Source organism: Dasypus novemcinctus, chromosome 2 (genome assembly GCF_030445035.2).
Source record: "Dasypus novemcinctus isolate mDasNov1 chromosome 2, mDasNov1.1.hap2, whole genome shotgun sequence".
In the NCBI taxonomy this organism is placed as follows: Eukaryota; Metazoa; Chordata; class Mammalia; order Cingulata; family Dasypodidae; genus Dasypus; species Dasypus novemcinctus.
Window position 1 is genome coordinate 194,412,237 of NC_080674.1, and position 11,138 is coordinate 194,423,374.

Sequence of the window (11,138 nt, forward strand, 5' to 3'; positions counted from 1 at the left end):
GACTCACTCTCCTGTCTTTTCTTTTCAGGATCTAGCACACCCTTTAGTATTTCCTGAAAATCTGGTATCTTGCTTAGAAATTCTCTCAGTTTTTGTTTATTGGTGAATATTCTCATCTTGCCCTCATTTTTGAAAGACATTCTTGCTGGATATAAGATTCTTAGCTGGAAATTTTTCTCTTGTAGTATCTTAAATATATCAGACCACTGTTTTCTTGCCTCCATGGTTTCTGGTGAGAAATCAGCACTTAATCTTATTGGGTATCCCTTATATGTTATGCATTGCATTCCTTTTCCTGTTCTCAGAATTCTCTTTGTCTTTGGCATTTGACATTCTGATGAGTATGTGTCTCAGAGTCGGTCTATTCAGATTCTTTTGGATGGGGAATACATTGTGCTTCTTGGACATGGATATCTATGTCCTTCAGTAGGGTTGGGAAAATTTCTACCACTATTTCTTCGAATATTCCTTATGCCCCTTTTCTCTTCTCTTCTCCTTTTGGGACACCCATGGCATATATGTTTGCATGTCTTTTGCTGTCATTTAGTTCTGTGAGACTTGTTCAACTTTTTCCATTCTTTTCTTCATCTATTCTTTTGTATGTTCATTTTCAGAGACCATTTCTTCAAGCCCATCAATCCTTTCTCCTGCCTCCTCAAATCTGCTGTTATATAATTCCAATGTTTTTTTTTAAATTTCATTGATTGCACCTTTCATTCCGATAAGATCTGCTATTTTTCTATGTATGCTTTCAAATTCTTCTTTGTGCTTATACAGTATCTTCTTAATATCCTTAATCTCTTTAGTTGTCTCATTGAATTTATTAAGGAGATTTGTTTGAACATCTATGATTAGGTGTCTCAACTCCTTTATGTCATCTGGAGGCTTATCTTATTCCTTTAACTGGGCCATATCTTTCTGTTTCTTGGTATGGATTGTAATTTTTTGTTGGTGTCTTCGCATCTGTCTTACTAGAGTATTTATTCTGGATGACATTTTTCTGTTTAGTTTAGGACTTCCTGCCCTTTCTCCTTTGCTGGTTGTGCAATAGGAGCCAAGGATGTAGTTTGTGCTGTAAGCTGTGGAGGCTCAAGCTGTCCTCCTTGCACCAGGGACAGATGAAACTTCTCCCAACTTTCTCTTTTGCCAGGGGTTGAGACAGAATCACAGCTGTGTGGAATAATCCAAACCCTGCAGGCCTAGACTGTAGTTGCCCAGAGAGTCTGACAAAGCTTCATGCCCCTTTCTCCCCTTCCTGTGGCAAGGATGGAGATGCAGATGTGGGCAGAAATCTATGCAGTGCAGGTCCAAGTTGACTGAAGTTGCCCTGGTAGACTTCTGATTATTCAGTCTGTGTCAGTCAAAGTTACCTGCAGTTATCTAGGTGGGGCTGAAGCCTAGCCTAGGGTTGAGGTCGATCTGTATGAAAGAAACTGGTTCCTACCATCAGTGTGATCTTTTAGTCAGCTGGGCTCCCCATCATGCTGGGAGCAGAGTCAAAATGGCAGCCACCAGTTTCCTTCTGACCTGGACAGATCCACACCCTAGCTGTTCCAAGGGTTACATCCCAGCCAGCCAAGTCCACCAATCAGCAGCTGAAATTGGCCAACCATCTCCTCCTCCCCTGTGTTTGGGAAATGGAGCTTCCAATTCCAGCCACAGAATAGCTTATGGGGCAGCTTCCACTTCCAAAGTAGGAAAATCACTGGCCTCCGTGGCTTGGCCAGTAATTTCACAGAGAGGCAGGTGTAGGTTCCCCTCAGCTTTCTCCCTGCCAGATGTGGGGCTGGGACCTAGGCAGGAGCTGCAGTCTGGTCTGGATGAAAAGAATCTGGACCCCACCAGCACTGTAATTATCAGTCCACCCTGCTTCCCCATGTGCCAGGCATGGAGTTAAGATGGCAGCTACTGGCCTCTTTCTGACTTGGGCAGGCTCAAACTTTAGCTGTTCTCAGGATTATACCATAGCCTGCTGAATTTACTCATCAGTACCTGAATTTGGTACCCAACCGTCTCTTCCTACCCTGTTTTTGGGAAGTGGAGCTTTCAATTCCAGTTGCAGAACAGTTCCTGAGGTGGCTTGTGCCTTCAGTGTAAGATGGGCACTGGCTTCCAGGATATGGAGCACTTTACTTATGAATCTTCTCTGCAGATGGGTAGACCCCTCCTTCCATTCCTTCAAGGATGTTGCAGGATGCAGGATGGTCTCCTGGAGCCACCAAACAGGTGCTTCAGCTAGCTCCAAATAGCTCTGGATGTTTACTAACTGCCCTGTAGCAGGAGCTTACTCTAGGAGCACATTACTCTGCCACCATCTCGCTGGTTGTCCCTAAATATCTTTTTCAAAATTTAAAAAAACCCAGCTTTGATGTGTAGAGTAAGCTGTGTATGAATTAACCCTCTGCTATTATTAATTCATATTTTCTCCATGTTTTCCACAAGGGCATCAAGGGTGGCATCCACATATCTTACTGGAATAAGGGAACCTGCATTGATCCATTGATGATGACTTTCCAGTTCAGTGAGTTTAACAAAAAGAGAAATGAGTTAATTTGGCAAAAGTTATTCCTGTTGAACAAATGACAGACTATTGATGATCACTAGGTTCTTTTTTTTTCCCTTGCTGATGGTATTACTTAGCCAAAGGTATGTTGATACAAAATACCACAAATTGGTTGGTTTTTATAAAGGGATATTTGGGGTATAAACTTACAGTTACCAGACCATAAAACATAAGTTACTCCCCTCACCAAAGTCTGTTACCATGTGTTGGAGCAGGAGGGCTGCCAACATCTGCCAAGGTTCAGATTTCCTGGATTCCTTTCTTCCCATGGCTCATTTCTCTCTGGGTTAACTCCTCTGTTTTCTCCACAAGGTCAGCTGTATACTATGAGGTTCTCTAGGCTCTGTCTCTCTCCCTCAAGCTCTGTTCTCTCCAAGCTCAGCTGCTCTGCTTCTCTTTGTGCTTACTTCCTGGGCCCCAGTTCAAAAACTTCCAACTCTGTCCTATGCCATGTCTTTTATCTGTTAGTCCCCACCCAACAAAGGTAGGGACTCAATGTCCTATTTACATGGCCCAATCAAAGTCCTAATAATAAATTAATTAAGTAAAAGTGAAACTTCAGACAGACCAGTTTACAAAAATAATCCAATATCTATTTTTGGAATTCATACACTATATCAAACTGCTACACTAACACATTTCTTAAAAATCCTTTTAAGATTTTCACCACAAGAAATATCAATGTTCCATTGCTAGAGTCACATTCATTCTATAGTAGAATACTAGTAAGTCCACTCTAGTCCATATTTTATTCCTTCATACTGTGGACCCTGGGATGGTGATGTCTACTCCACCTCTATATCAAGAGAGGGCTTAAACCCACATGGTTGATGGATGTGATTCTCCTACTTGGAATTGTAGGCACTCTCAGTTCCCTGGTGTGGTGGTTGACCATCTTCACCTCCCCATTAACTGACCTGGGTAAGTCCAATGAACCAGAGAGTAGGAGTTGCAACTCTGCTGAGGCTCAGAGCCCAGTTGGCACATGACCAGCCCAGAGATTCAAATCTCTTGGGTATACACCAACCCCAGTGCCAGCCACAGGTTCAGTAAAGGTAACAGAAGAGAATGTGTTGAGAAGCAGATGTGACTTAACTGATAGAGTATCCTCCTATCATATGGAGGGTCCAGGGTTTGATACCCAGGGTCTCTTGACCCATGTGGTGAGTTGGCCCATGTGCAGTACTGCCATAAGCAAGGAGTGCCATGCCACGCAAGGGTGTTCCCCACATAGGGGTGCCCCATGCACAAGAGTGCACCCTACAAGGAGAGTTACTCCACATGGAAAAAAAGTACAGCTCACCCAGGAGTGGTGTCGCACACACAGATAGCTGATGCAGCAAGATGACACAACAAAAAAAGTGACACAGTTTCCCAGTGTCACATGACAAGAATGCAAGTGGACACAGAAGAACACACAGCAAATGGACACAGAGAGCAGATGGGGAAGGAAGGGAAGAGAAATAAATAAGTCTTAAAAAAAAGAAGAGGCATTTGTACAAAGGTCAAATCTGAGTCTAACTCTATCACACTTAGGAGGGAAAGGGAAGATGTGTGATGTGGAGGCATTTTCAGGACTTAGAGTTGTTCTGAATGATACTGCAGTGACAGATGCAGAATATTATATGTCCTGCCATAACCCAATGAATGTACTGGGGAGGGGTAGTGAAAAGTACAATGTAAACTATAATCCATGTGGTATAGCAGTGCTCCAAAATGTATTCACCAAATGCGATTAACATGCCACAATGATGAAAGAGGTTGTTGCTGTGGGAAGAATGGTGTGGGGTGGGTGTGGGGTATATGGAACCTTCTTATATTTTTTAATGTAACTTTTTTTGTGATCTATGTATCTTTAAAAAATAAGACAATTTTTAAAAGTATTATCAATCTTAATGAAAAGCAAATTTTTATGCATACCCCTCTTTCACAGTTTTTCAAAGTATTTTTGTGTGAATCTGCAGGTTTCTTGGAGGAAATGAATTTTCATAAGATTTTTAAGGAAGTGTCACATCTTTCATTCAATAAAAATGTGTTTAACATCTACTATGTGTCATGAATGAAAGTAACTATTTAGCACCTCATGTACCATAAAGGAAGACATTAATATTTGTTTTTGTATTCACTATGTTCTCATCACTGAGGAGCTCACAAGTCAGAAAGGAGCAAAGGTACACAAAATTGATAAATGCTGGAGAGAAACTGTACAAAGAGAATTTGGTTAGGGAGGAGGGAACTCTTCCCATGGAGTTTAGGGTTGGATTTATCAGTAGGAGGAAGTAGGAGAGTATTCCAGGCATGATAAATCATCATGAGGAGGATATTTGTTGTTAATTGTTTTGTTCCCAAAGGAGTAGGTATACACTCTTCTCAGTCCTTCATGAGAAAGGCAGCTAGTTATGATTAGAATTTCCAGGATTGGTGTGCTGACCATATTCACTGGGCAGAAGGAAACAAATGAGCACCAAGAGATCATACTTGTGATCTCAACTTTCTTAGACCTGGAAACTAATCTACTCAAACATGCTAGCTAATAGCCCAAGAAAAGCAGTAAAAGAGGACACCACAAAATACTAATGCTCCATTTTTGCTCCCTAGATTTTTAGAAGCAGTTTCCATATTTCTGCATTTGGTCCTTATCAAAGGCTGTGAAGGCAGCAAAATACCATCTCTACTTACAGATAAGAAAACATCAGATCAAAGGGACTGAATGTCTTTGCTGAAGTTATTGAACAAGCAGGCAATGGGACTGGGGTTTGAATGGAGGCCAAATAATTCCTAATCCAGTGATTTCCACTCTAAAGAAGAGAAGAATAATAAAAGGAGAAGAGTGGATAGATCAGAACTGGAAGTGAAATAGACAAAAAATACATGACTTAGCAATATTTAGAGAATCCTGTGACATAATGTATTGTATTAGTCAGTCAAAGGGGTGCTGATGCAAAATACCAGAAATTGGTTGGTTTTTATAAAGGGTATTTATTTGGGGTAGGAGCTTACAGATACCAGGCCATAAAGCGTAAGTTACTTCCCTCACCAAAGTCTATTTGGAGCAAGATGGCTGCCGATGTCTGCGAGGGTTCAGGCTTCCTGGGTTCCTACATTCCTGAGGCTTGCTTTTTTCTGGCTTCAAGGTTCCTTCCTTCCTGGGGACAGCTTCTCTTTCCTCTGCATGCTGACTTTCTGGGGCTCCAGTCTAAGTCTTCAGCATCAAACTCCAACATCAAAACTTCAACATTAGAAACCATTGCATCAAAAGCTCCAACTCTGGAGGCGGACTTGGCCCAGTGGGTAGGGCGTCCGTCTACCACATGGGAGATCTGCGGTTCAAACCCCGGGCCTCTTGACCCGTTTGGAGCTGGCCCATGCACAATGCTGATGCACACAAGGAGTGCCCTGCCATGCAGGGGTATCCCCCACATATGGGAACCCCATGCGCAAGGAGTGCCCCCCGTAAGGAGAGCTGCCCAGTGTGAAAGAAAGTGCAGCCTGCCCAGGAATGGTGCTGCACACATGGAGAGCTGACACAAAAAGATGATGCAACAAAATGAAACAGATTCCTGTGCCACTGACAACAACAGAAGCCGACAAAGAAGACACAGCAAATAGACACAGAGAACAGACAACCAGGGTGGGGGGGGAAGGGGAGAGAAATAAATAAATAAATAAATCTTTTTTAAAAAAAAAGCTCCAACTCTGTCCTTTGCCATGCCTTTTATCTGTGAGTCCCCACCCACCAAGGGGTGGAGACTCAATGCCCTAATGACATAGCCCAATCAAAACCTTAATCATAACTCAATCATGCCCAGTAATAGACCATATTACAAACATAATCCAATTTTTTTTTTTTTTTGGAATTCATCAATTTTATCAAACTGCTACACATATTAATTCATGTTTTTACAAGAGGCATTTGACTGTCTTCTCCTAAATGAACAGATGAAAGGGTTGACACTAGTTCTGTAGAGGGCTTCATTTTGGTGGGCTTCTCAGATTGGCCTCAATTGGAATCATCCTTTTTGTTTTTTTTTTCAATTTTCTACCCCCTAACTCTCTTGGGCAACGTCATCATTATCATTGACTCTCATCTGGACCTTCAGTGACACACACACATTGTATGAGTCAACCAAAGAGGTACTGATGCAAAGTACCAGAAATCTGTTGGCTTTTATAAAGGGCATTTTTTTGGTGTAAAAGCTTATAGTTATAAGGCCCTAAAGATTCAAGGGCCTTATAACTCAAGGTACCATAAGAGGTATTTTCTCACCAAAGTCTGTTGCCACGTGTTGAAGGAAGGTAGTTGCTGATCTCTGTGAGAGTTCAGCCTTCCTCTTCCACTTAAGGCTCTGTGGGCCTAGCTTCTTCCAATCTCAGCTGTAGCCTGGAGGACTCATTTCTTTCTGGGTCTTCTCAGCTGCTTAGGACTCTGGTCTCTTCAGCTGCAAACTATCAGGGGAATGGCTCAGCTCTCCCCAGGGCTTTGGTTATTTGAGTCTTCTCCTTTCTGTCACATGGCAGGACTGAAATGACCAAATTCTTTCCTCTTCTGTATCTATGGAGCTCTCTTAATTTCTGTCCCTTCTTCTGTGTGTCTTCTTGAGTGAGTGTTCATTTATATAACCCATCAAAGGTACAAGGACTTAAACTGAATTACATCCTACTGACATGGTTGAATCAAAGTCCTAATCTTGATTTAATCAAGTAAATGTAAAACCTTTGACTTTATTTTTTTCTTGATTTTCTTTTAAATGTTACATTAAAAAAATATGAGGTCCCTATATACCCCTCACCCCACCCACCCCACCTCTCCCACATCAATGACCTCTTCCATCATCATGGCACATCCACTGCACCTGACAAATACATTCTGGAGCACCGCTGCACCACATGGACAGTGGTCCACATTGTAGTGCACAATCATCCAGCATCCATCCCTGCAGCACCACCCAGGACAACTCTAAATCCTGAAAATTCCCCCACACCATGTATCTTCTTTCATCTCCCTACCATCAGCAGCCACCATGGCCACCCTCTTCACATCACTACTACAATTTCTTCCCTTACTAATCACAATAGTTCCCCAGAAGAATACCAGTATGTCCACTCTAATCCATACTCTATCCCTCCATCCTGTGGATCCTGGTATGGTTATGTCCAGTCCCCCTCTACATCAAGAGGGGGCTTAAATTCCACATGGATGATGGATGCAGTTCTCCTGCTTGCAGCTGTAGGCACTCTTGGCTCCCTGGTGTGGTGGTTGACCTTCTTCACCTGCCTGTTAGTTGGTTGGGGTATGTCCAACAAACCAGAGGATAGGAGCCACAAGTCTGATGCCAAGGGCCTGGCCATCACATGGACAGTCCAGAGATTCAGGTCCCCTAAGAATACACCAACCCAAATGCCAACCACAGGTCCGGTAAAAGTAACCAAAGAGGCATTTGTAGAAAGGTCATACCTGAGTCCAAATCCATCACGCTCAGGAACACAAACTTCAAAGTTGGGCCAACTGACATGACCCTGAACTCCATAGCCTCCTGTCATGACCACAGAATCTGTGAGACTCTGCAGCCCTCAGAAAAACCAGCACCTGGGTTTCCATTCTATCTTAGCTCTCTCTGGTACCCTGCTGAGACATGCATAAACATCACTCCTCTGATGACCTCCCAACTTTTTTGGAGACTCATAGCTATATAAACTCACTTGTCCTTTCCATTTCCACCTTTTATCCAAAGTCAAAAAGCAGTTTTTAACATCTGATATTACATGTAGGCTGAGATATTCTGCCGATCTGAGTTGACCCCTTTATTCAAGGTCTTTTTCTAGTTACATCATCAGCTGCCTGAGAGGCTCATCCCCAGGAGTCATGTCACATGCTGGGGGGAAGGCAATGCATCTACATGCTGAGTTTGGCTTAGAGAGTGGCCACATTTGAGCAACATGGGGGCTCTCAGGAGGTAACTTTTAGGCACCCCACAGCTCTATGCCTAGTTCATCTTTCAGGCACACAGGCTCATAATCAGAGCCATCAGTATCAAGGGCTCATTGCTGGATCATGCATCATTGTTGGTCTTTGCCATTGCTCTTGGGGGATTGTTGCTGTTCCATTGGGGAATGCAATAGAGCTCCCCTGGCCAGGAACTCAGCACTCTCTCAGCTGTCATTTCCAACTGAAACCACTATGAAAATATCCAAACCTTTCTATGTACCCTGTACACATGCCCTGGAGAACTCTCTCACAACCATGTGCCCCCCACCAATAACACCCCACACAAGTGCTTCTCCCCCCCCATAATTGAACCTCTCTGTAGTCCAAAACTTCTTCAAAAAGGAAGCCCAATATATTGCCAGGTTCCATTAATAGTAAAATGGAATATAGTGATGGGTTTAAAGGTTAGATATAAAATATATAGTAATTTAGAAAAATTAAATAAAGGAAAATTAAATTGGGGTATCAAAAAATGAAAAAATGAAAAAGCTTTGCTTTTGATATTTTGCCTTTCATCACTGCTGTAGATGTTGCCCTGTATTTACAGTGGTAAGGCAATTTCTTCCATTTCTTCCTCAGTGTCTACATCCTTTCTTTTTTTTCTAATTATTAAGTTTGTCTTCCCATAAGTTTTAGATCACAGTAATTTACATATACAATATATGGTACTCCCACATATCCAACATCAACCCTTTGTCCCTTCACCAGCAATGATCTTTTCACATGTTCATATTATATTTGCTGCAGCTGATGTAATGATAGTGAAACAATAACTTTCAAGCATTGTTCCATTTGGGTTTACAGTATGGTTTAAATTTTAGACTATAGAATTTTCTAAATTTTTAGTTATCTTATGTTTTACATTATGGTTTAAATTTTAGCCTATAGACTTTTATACATTTTTGGTGTAATTTAACATGTCCTATATCCATCATTGCATGATCTTGTGGAACACTTTCATTGCCCCACAGTTACACTGATTCCATCTATTCAACACCGTTTTCCCTCTCCACTCAGGGCCCACCATGACAATCAATCTTAATTACTTGAAGGACTATATTCAGAGATACTTGCAACAATGTTGAGGGCTTGACATACTTGACCTTTGACTTTAATACAATCAAAGGGTATCATGCCCAGAGAAACCCACCAGTTTACAAACATAATCAATATCTTTTTTGGGGGGAATTCATAAATAATACCAAACTGCTATACTGCACCCTCTGAATTCCAAAAAAGACATTACAATATTTTTTAAAAAGAACTTAAATCAGTAACAATATTAGACACAAAATCACATCATGATCAGTTTATAGAAATACATTTTGTCTTGGGGCAAATCCCCCTCTGGCTGTAGACCAGTGAAACTTACAAAACAAGTTATCTGGGAAGCAGATTTGGTCCAATGGATAAGGTGTCCACCTACTACATGGGAGGTCCAGTGTTCAAACTCAGGGCCTCCTGAACCATGTGATGAGCTGGTCCATGCACAGTGCTGATGAGCAAAATGAGTGCCCTGCCATGCAGGGGTGTCCCCCACATAGGGGAACCCCATGCCCAAGGAGTGCACCCTCTAAGGAGAGCTGCCCAGTGTGAAAAAAGTGCAGCCTGCCCAGGAATGGTGCACACACATGGAGAGCTGATGCAGCAAGATGATGCAACAACAACAAAAAACAAGACACAAATTCTGGGTGCCACTGACAAGAATACAAGTGGACAGAATACAAGTGGACACAGAAGAACACACAGCAAATAGACACAGAGCAGACAATGGGGGGGGTGGGGAAGGAGAGAGAAATAAATAAAAAATAAATCAAAACAAGTTATCTGCTTTCAATATACAAAGGGACAGACAAAGGATAATCATTTGCATTACCATAAGGAGAATTTTGGAGGGAAACATGAGTCATTTGTCCCCTATAGTTCCAAAAACCTGCAGGGCATACTCCATTATATTTCAGTGTCTGAGAGTCATTCTTAAGATGATGGTTTCTTCTCCCTGGGACCTCATGGGGGCCCATCCTTTCCACAGGCTTGCCCAATGGCTGCTGTAGCAGTTTAATATTACTGATGAATTCCAAAAAAGAGACATTGGATTACATTTGTAAACTGAACCTTTCCTCTGGACATATTAGATTATATTGGATTCAGAGGTTTACTTGATTAAGTAACGAGGTAAACCTCCTGTGCCAGTAGGGCATTGAGTCCCCATCCCTTGGTGGGTGGGGACTCACAGATAAAAGACTTGGAAAAGGACAGAGTTGAAGGGGTTTTGATGTTGGAGTTTGATGCTGAAGTTGGAGCCCTAGGGAGAGAGACAGAGCTGTTCACCTGATGGTCTATAGCTGACCCTGTGGAGAGAGGCAAAGCCTACAGAGCCAAAACCCAGGAAGTCTGAACCCTCACAGACATCAGCAGCCATCTTTCTGTGAAAATAGAGTTTGGTGAGGGAAGTAACTTACACTTTATGGCCTGGTATCTATAAACTCCAAATAAATACCCTTTATAAAAACCAACTGATTTCTGGTATTTTGCATCAGCACCCCTTTGGCTGACTAATACAGCCAATTTCTTGGTTCTACTCTCATC